This window comes from Myotis davidii, unplaced genomic scaffold (genome assembly GCF_000327345.1).
Source record: "Myotis davidii unplaced genomic scaffold, ASM32734v1 scaffold1134, whole genome shotgun sequence".
Taxonomy (NCBI): domain Eukaryota; kingdom Metazoa; phylum Chordata; class Mammalia; order Chiroptera; family Vespertilionidae; genus Myotis; species Myotis davidii.
Window position 1 is genome coordinate 171,219 of NW_006286229.1, and position 8,165 is coordinate 179,383.

At 47.4% G+C, this 8,165-nt stretch overlaps 1 long non-coding RNA gene across 1 annotated transcript; it reads left to right on the forward strand.

Moving 5' to 3' along the window:
* Window positions 1-7: 7 nt before the first annotated feature.
* On the forward strand, window positions 8-4,856 carry LOC107182071. The gene is made up of 3 exons (XR_001512787.1): window positions 8-237; window positions 1,992-2,128; window positions 3,802-4,856. It is a non-coding gene; the product is annotated as an uncharacterized LOC107182071 (long non-coding RNA).
* The last annotated feature ends 3,309 nt before the right edge of the window (window positions 4,857-8,165 follow it).

Sequence of the window (8,165 nt, forward strand, 5' to 3'; positions counted from 1 at the left end):
GGACCGGGCAGCTCCTGCCTCTCCAGCCTGTGCGCTCACAAAGGCGCCCTCTGTCTCAGCCTCCCCAGAACAGGCCTCCCCCTCGGCCGCCCACCCTCTCCCCCCCCACACACACACAGGCACTTCCTACAGGAGCAGCTTCCAAGCCGAGTTCCTGGCGGGCACTGTCCCCCAACAACAAGCTGGAACAAAGGCCGCCTGACTGCGTGCGCCCGTGCCTGTCAGGGCGCGGGGAAGGTAATTACAGGGCAGCGCTCGCAGCCACACCTGGCCGCGCCGTCAACAGCCTCTCTTCCCGGCGAGCTGGGGGAGCTGAGAGACAGGGAGGCGACAAACCACAATTTGAATCATTTGGAGAGAAGCTATAAATATAATAATGAGTCATTTGTAAAATATAATTTCATCCAAAAGCCTGGAAAAAAAATGGGAAAGAAGTTCTTACGCTATTTCAGGCCAAATTGTTCAAGAGTGTTCTGCCAGAACCTGGGGAGGGGACCCGCTGCCCACCCCGAGCAAGGCTGGGCCTCACGGGAGGGCGGCCCTCCCCAGCACCCCACCCCCCTCGCTCGCCCTGGCGGAATGCTGCCTGGACACCCCTTGCCCAGGCCCCTCATCACAGCCTGGGATTGGAATGCTCGCAATTCAGTTCGCCCTCGGAGAGCTGATAAGCATCGCGGACACGCAGCCCTGCATCCAGGCTGAGCAGCTGAGAACAGTTTAGGGCAGGCCCGCTGTTGTTCTTGGCAACTCTCTCCAGCCCGGGGCCCTGCAGCCTTTCCTGCGCAGGGTGGCTTTTCCAGTGTGACCACAAGGTCTCTTCTGGCCTCAGCTCCAGCCTGGGCCCCAGCTGCTCTGGGGGGGAGGAGGCCCAGTGCAGAGCTCTGTGGGGGAGTGGGCTGCAGTCACTCAGCAGCACCAGCTCACCACTGCCGTCCAGGGTAGTTGGGAAGAGCTGAAGCTCTGAAACTAGACTTTTTCTAGGTTCTGTTACCGCTGGGCCCCTCCTATCTGTGTGACCTTAGGTGAGGTACTTAACCTCTCTGGGCTCAGCTACATCATCTGTTAGATGGGTTTAATAATAGTCCCTTGCTCAAAGATGTTGAGAAGATGAAGTGAATTAACCTGTAAAACACTTCGAATAGGGACTGGCATCATGGGTGCTCAATAATCCTATATAATCAAAGGCTAACATGCAAATTATCCCCTCCACTGGGAGTTCGACCAGGGAGCAGGGCTGGCTGGGGCCCCTCTCTCAGACTGGCCCCGCCCCTATTGGCCCCCCACTACCCCATCCAGGTGGGCCTGCCAGACCCTACTTGTGCACGAATTCATGCACCGGGTCTCCAGGGTTAGCTAATAAAATCCTCGTTATTGTTTCTCACTGGGCACTTGATGCAGCAAGGAACCACAGGACACAGGCGCAATGGCACACATGACTGACCCTGAGTGATCAGGGATAAATGCCCCGTGCCCTGGCTTGTCCTTCAGCCATTTCATCATCTCAACTTGCCTGTCGACCTGAGCAAGCCCCTTCGCCTCTGTGGCCCGAGCGTCCCCTTTCTCCCTCTCCCAGGCACCTTGTCTCTGAACAGAGCACAAGGGGAGGAGGGCAGCATCCTTCTTAATGTTTAGAGACCAAAGTCAATTGGTACTTTAAAGCCACTGAGTGCATACTGAGCTTGAACTTCAGCCTTCCCTGCTCTCTTCCCTCTTCTCCGCCTCTCTCCTCTCTCTCTCTCCTCTCTCTGTTCTTTCCTCTGCTCCATGCTAAGTCCTGGCCTTCCACCCGCAGGCAGAGCTGGGAGGGTGAGATGAGGTTAAAGTGCTCAAAGCCTCTGTCTCTCCCAGGCGGCCAGGTCCACATCCCCAGTTGCTGAGGGTGAAAGCCCTCCACGAGACCCTGCTTCCAACGTGCTCCCCCCCACCCAGGGGGCCAGGAGAAGTCAACAGAAATAGTCTCCAGGTCAATATTCTGCATTTTCCTTTCTCAGAAATCAGAGCTCCACAGCCAGCCTAGCCTGGAGGGAAAGGCAAGCCAACGCCTTGCTCCTGTAACTGCCAAACTGTCCCCCCTCACGGCGGCCTGCCTTTTCCGTGCTGGCCCAGGGTCTTCGTCCTCTTGGCCTGGGTAACTTTTTTCTGTCCAATAATTCTTTAAGTACCTGTCAGTGTTCACATTTCCCTGAATGTCTTGTCTTATTTCCTTTTTAATGAGTTTGAACTAGGAATCTAAACAAGATCCATACGTTGTGATTGGTTGGTTGGTTGATTGATTGATGTGTCTCTTAAGTCTCTTGTAGTCCCCCTCCATGTAAATGTCAGTCTCTCTCTCATATCTCTCTCTCTCTCTCTCTCTCTCTCTCTTTCTCTCTCTCCATCTCTATCCCTCCCTCCCCTCCCCCCCTTGCAATTTGTTTTTGTTGTGTGTGTTTTTTATGAAAAAAAATCTGGTTGTTTATCCTACAGAATTTCCTATCTGGATCTTTTTTTTTAAGTAAAACACAGTGGTTTTATTAAACACATTTCTTTATCCCCTGTGTACCTTGTAAATTGATAATTAGATCTCAAAGTCAGATTCTGGTTTGACTATTATTATCTCTTTTTGTTTCTGTTTTTTACATAGGTGGTGAAATGTGCCTCTGTCAATGTATATAATATTAAGGTTGTCTCTCTTTTTGTCATATTGTCAGCTATTGTTCAGCATTGCCTAGATCCATTAATTCATTATGGGTTTCAAAACTGATATTCTAATTATATTATTATATATCATAGAACACCTCCTTCCCAGTGCTCTTAATTGCCTTATATAGATCCAGACTTCTATCTAGTATAATGTGAAGGACTTTTGTCAACATTTCTTATAGTACAGGTCTGCTGCTGATGAATTCTTTCACATTTTTAAGTGTTTTTATTGATTTTAGAGAGAGAGAGCAAGGGAGAGGAAGAGAGATAGAAACATCAATGAGAGAAACACATCAACATCAATCTGCTGCCTCCTGCACGCCACCCACTGGCATTGAGCCCACACCCAGGCATGTGCCCTGACCAGGGTCGAACCGAGTGACCTCTTGGTGCATAGTTTGATGCTCAACCACTGAGCCACACCAGCCAGGCTGAATTCTTTCACATTTTGTCTGAAGAAGTTTTCATTTCACCTTAGTTTTTTAAAGATACTGTTGTTGGGTATAGAATTCTAGGCTGACAGTTTTTCTTTCGGTATTGTAAAGATGTTGCTCCATTAACTTCTGGCTTTCATTGTGGTAAAAAAAATTTACTGTCATTTTTATCTTTGTTTCTTTGTACATAAAATGTCTTTTTACTCTGGGTGCTTTTAAGATATTTTACTTAGCACTGGATTTAAGCAATTTTATTATAATATGCTTTAGCATAGTTCAGTTTCTTGTGTTAGGGGCTCACTGAGCATCTTAGATCTGTGGGCTTATAATTTTTTATCTATCTTGGAATATATTTGACCATTATTTCTTCAAATGTATTTTCTGCCCTCCCCCTTTTTCTGGGACTCCAAATATACATAGGCCCTCAGAAGTTTTCTCACAGATCACTGATGCTCTGTTCTTTTTTTCTTTCCTCAGTCTTTTTTTCCTGTGTTTCTTTTGTGTGTGTGTGTGTGTGTGTTTACATTTATTTATTAAATTAATACCATTCAGGGATTAATTCCGGCAGAAAAGAAGGAAGACTCAGATTGCCTATATAAATTTATTAACGAATCTTAGCATTGAGGTTTGTATTGATAAATCTGTCAATTCTGGTTACATATATTCATTTCCTACCTTTGTGTAGATTCAAAAGGGCAGTACAAGAAGTGGAATCCTAAGAATGGTCTCCCTGAGCTCCAGCCTATGGAATGAAACCATGACATCTGTTTATCAGTACCTTGGTTTTCAAGATCAAAAAATTTACCCTGTCCATGATAACTGGAACACTGCCTGCTTTGTCATTCTGCTTTTTTTAATGTTTACAGTAGTATCGTTAGTGGTCCTGGCTTTCCTTTATGAAGTGCTTGCCTGCTGCTGAATTTTGTTTAGAGCAAGATGATCCTCCATGCTCTAGCTTTGCTTTCTTCTTCTTCGATGGTGATGATGTTGACGCCTCAGAAGATACTGAACGTTTTTCTACTACAGGAGTGGAAAGAGTTCGTTTTTCGAACAGCTCCCCTTCTCTCAAAAGGCTTGGATTCATAATGTTTATGCCAGTGGTTGGACGCTGTGCGGTCTCCACTTTCGGTCCTCGGGTATCAGGGTTCTCTCCTGTGAGTCTTCCGTAGATTATTCAGGGAGTTTTTCTGTAATTTAGTTGTAATTCCAATTTGTTCTTGGGAGCATGTCCGTGCAGCATCCATTTACTCTGCCGCCACTTTTAATCTTCCTGTGTTTCATTCTGGATCGTCTCTATGACTGTATCACCTAGTTCACTATTGTTTTCTTTTTCAGTGTCTAAGCTGATGTTAATCACATTCAGTGCTCTTTAAAAATATTTTGCATTATATTTTTCATCTCTATAAGTTAGACTTGGATCTTTTTTATATCTTCCATGCCTGTACTTAACATGCTCAATCTTTCTTTTACTTTCTTGAACATATAACATTTTTTTTATGTCTTTGTCTATTAATATCCTTGTTCTAACATCTGTGTCATTCCTGGGTTTGCTTGCATTGATGGATTGATCAGTTTTCCTTGTTATGGGTCATATTTTGCTGATTATTTGCTTGCCTGGTGATTTTGGACTGAATGGCAAACATTGTGAATTTTACCTTGGTGAGTGCTGGGTATTTTTGTATTTCTATAAATACTTTTGAGCTATGTTCTGGGACACAATAAAGTTACATGGAAACAGTTTGATTCTGAGTCTCACTTTTAAAAATATATATATTTTTATGGATTTTATTACAGAGAGGAAGGGAAAGGGATAGAGAGAAACATCGATGAGAGAGAAACATCAATCAGCTGCCTCCTGCACACCCCCCACTGGGGATGCGCCCACAACCAAGGTACATGCCCTTGACCCGAATTGAACCTGGGACCCTTCAGTCCGCAGGCCGACGCTCCATCCACTGAGCCAAACCGGTCAGGGGATCAGTCTCACTTTTAAGCTTTGCTAGTTGGGACCAGAATATCAACTCCTCAAGAACTAACCTGCTACTGAGGTAATCCCCTTCTGAGTACTCCATCAGAAGCCTTGTGACGTATGAGGGTTGCCATTCTGGCTAATGGGAACATAAATGTTCTTGGCCTCGTGTGAGCTCCAAGAATTATTTCCCCTGCTTTTGTGTGGTTGTTTCCCTAAGTAGTTTCGTTACAAAATGCTCTGAGCAGTACTCAGCTAAAGACTCAAGGGAACCCTCTGCAGATTCCTGGGTATCTTTCTCCCCAACCCATCTAACCCTACAACCTCCTCTCTCTTCCTTCCTCTCTCCACCTCTCACTCCTCTCTGGCACTCTGCCTTGAAAACTCTAGCTGCCATGACCTCAACGGACTACTAGCTCCATCTCTTCAACTCAGAGAAACTGTTGGACCCCACCTGGGTTCCTCTTCTTTGTGCTGCAGCCTTGAAACTCTCCAGGCAGTACACTGGGGCGGCCACAGGGCTCATTCATTTGTTTCCCCTCCCCTGAGGATCACTGTCCTGTGCTGTCTGATGCCAGAACTATTGCTTCATATACAACTTTTTCATTGCTCCAGATGGGAGGGTAAATTCCATCCCTGTTATTCCATCTTTGCCAGAAACCGAATGTAGCCTGGGCAACTTCCGCTTAACTTTATATATTCCACCCAGGACCCTGCTTCCAGAACTTTTCCCTGTACCCCACCATCATCTCCACCGCTCCCAGTTGGACACCCCTCCAGAGGGAGCTTATAATAACTATGAGTCTCTCTGCAGGGCCTCTATGTTGCTTCCTAGTCTGGGAGCTCATTTGGGGCAGGATCGTGTCTACACATCTTTGTATCCTCCCCGGTGTCTGGCACACAGTAGGTGCTGAATTAAATCTTTAGGATAATGAATAAAGAGAAATATATGGTCCCTGGGCATCACCAGCTAGAACTAAACAACAATATGAGCATACCCGTAACTGGTGTGTGCTGTTAGGCCTGCCATACATGGTGGCACGAGCACCGACAGCTGTCCCTGGCACTTCCCTCTCCCCGAGCTGAGTCGGCAGATCCAGAGCGCTCCCAAGAATGCAGTTTTAAATATCCTGACCTTGACGATTCCAAGGCCTTTGATGGAGGGTGTGAGGCCCTGAGACACATGAGTCACACAAGGTGCCAGCAAAGTGTAACTGCTTCACTGAGGCTCCCAGAACACTCCCTGCCCTGAGGCGATCAAAGGAGGAAAATAAACATGGAGAAGCCTAATAAACACTCTCTCCAACGTTTGGCACATCCCTCACCCCCACAGAGGCGCCCAGAACTCTCTGGCTGAACAGGGGGCACTGACAGGGGATCCCGGGCATGTTCCACTGCCAGCTCAGTGTCTGGGGAAGGCTGCCCCAGTCGGTGCAAAGCAGGATCAAGAAGAATCAAGGGGCAGGGGAGCGGGAACGCAGGCAGGTCAGTCTCTGGAATCACAGCCTGCATCAAACCCTTGGCTCTGGAGACCCATGCCTCTTGGGTCTAGTAGACGAGGCCGGCAAAGCTCCTCTTCTGTGCCCTACACACTGCTAGATACTGTGAGGACAATGCAGTCCTGCTGCCAGTCCTTAAAGAATTTTTTTTAAATATATTTTATTGATTATTTACAGAGAAGAAAGGAGAGGGATAGAGAGCCAGAAACATCAATGAGAGAGATCTATCAGCTTGCCTCCTACACGCCCCCCAGTGGGGATGTGCCCGCAACCAAGGTACATGCCCTTGACCGGAATCGAACCTGGGACCCCTGAGTCTGCAGGCCGACGCTCTATCCACTGAGCCAAACCCATTTGGCCCTTAAGGAATTTAATAATTTCCCTAAAGGCTACGTATGTCTCCCAAAGTGGGGTTCCCTATCACCTACATGTGACTCACCAGGGACATTCATTAATAATGTGAATTCCCCAGCCCAATCCCAGATAGAATCATATTCTTTGGGTATGAAGCCCAAGAATTGGTACTTTTAATAAACTTCTTATATACATAAAAGTATAAGAATGACTGCTCTAGTGTATCCCTGTGAGGACTGATTCACTGTGTTTAGGGACCTAAGATTTGCCAGGAGTTAAAAAAACTTGGCCCATCCTAGCCTATTTGGCTCAGTGGTTACAGCGTTGGCCCACAGACACAAGGGTCTCAGGTTTGATTCCCAGTCAAGGACATGTACTTTGGTTGCAGGTTCGATTCCTGGCTCGGGGCACGCAGGAGGCAACTAGGCAATGTGTCTCTCTCACATTGACATTTCTCTCTCTCTCTCTCCTCCCTCTCTTCTACTCTCTCTCTCTAAAGGTCAGTGGAAAAAATATCCTGAAGTGAAGATTTATAAAAAAGTCTGGCCATTGTCACCAAAGAAACCTAGAGTTTCTCTGACACTGTGAGTCCCTGGGTGGGCTTCCAGTCTATTTGCTGCTGGTGGATTCTATGAGCTAGAATATAAAACCAGGAAAGGGCTGGGGAGCAAGATGCATCTCTATCTGTCTCATCTCATACAATGTATTCCCCTATCCCTATTTCTGCTTATACTAATACTAGAGGCCCGGTGCACGAAATTCGTGCAGTGGGGGAGGGGAGTCCCTCAACCTGGCCTGCACCCTCTCACAGTCTGGGACCTCTCAAGTCCGGCTGCCGGCTTGTGGCTGGATGGCCTTCCGCTGATGCACAGCCTGCTGCTTGAACTTCAGCAGCTGCTGCACGTGCATGGGCTGAGCCACCACAATATGCCTTGTGAACACCATCGAGTGGGTGAGTCAAGCACGAAGGCAGGCTCATCCTGAGTTCCCTGCACTTCCCTGAGTCACTGAGTTGTTCAGACTGACTGCCTTTTACAGAGAATGGCACTGGGATCAGGACTAAGCCAGTGCCCTGATGAGCACCGGGATCAGGCCTAAGCAGGCAGTTGGATATCCTTCTCGCAGTCCGGGACCCCTCAGGGGATGTAGCAGAGCTGGTTTTGGCCCGATCCTGCAGGCCAGGCCAAGGGACCCCACTGGTGCATGAATTTGTGCACTGGGCCTCTA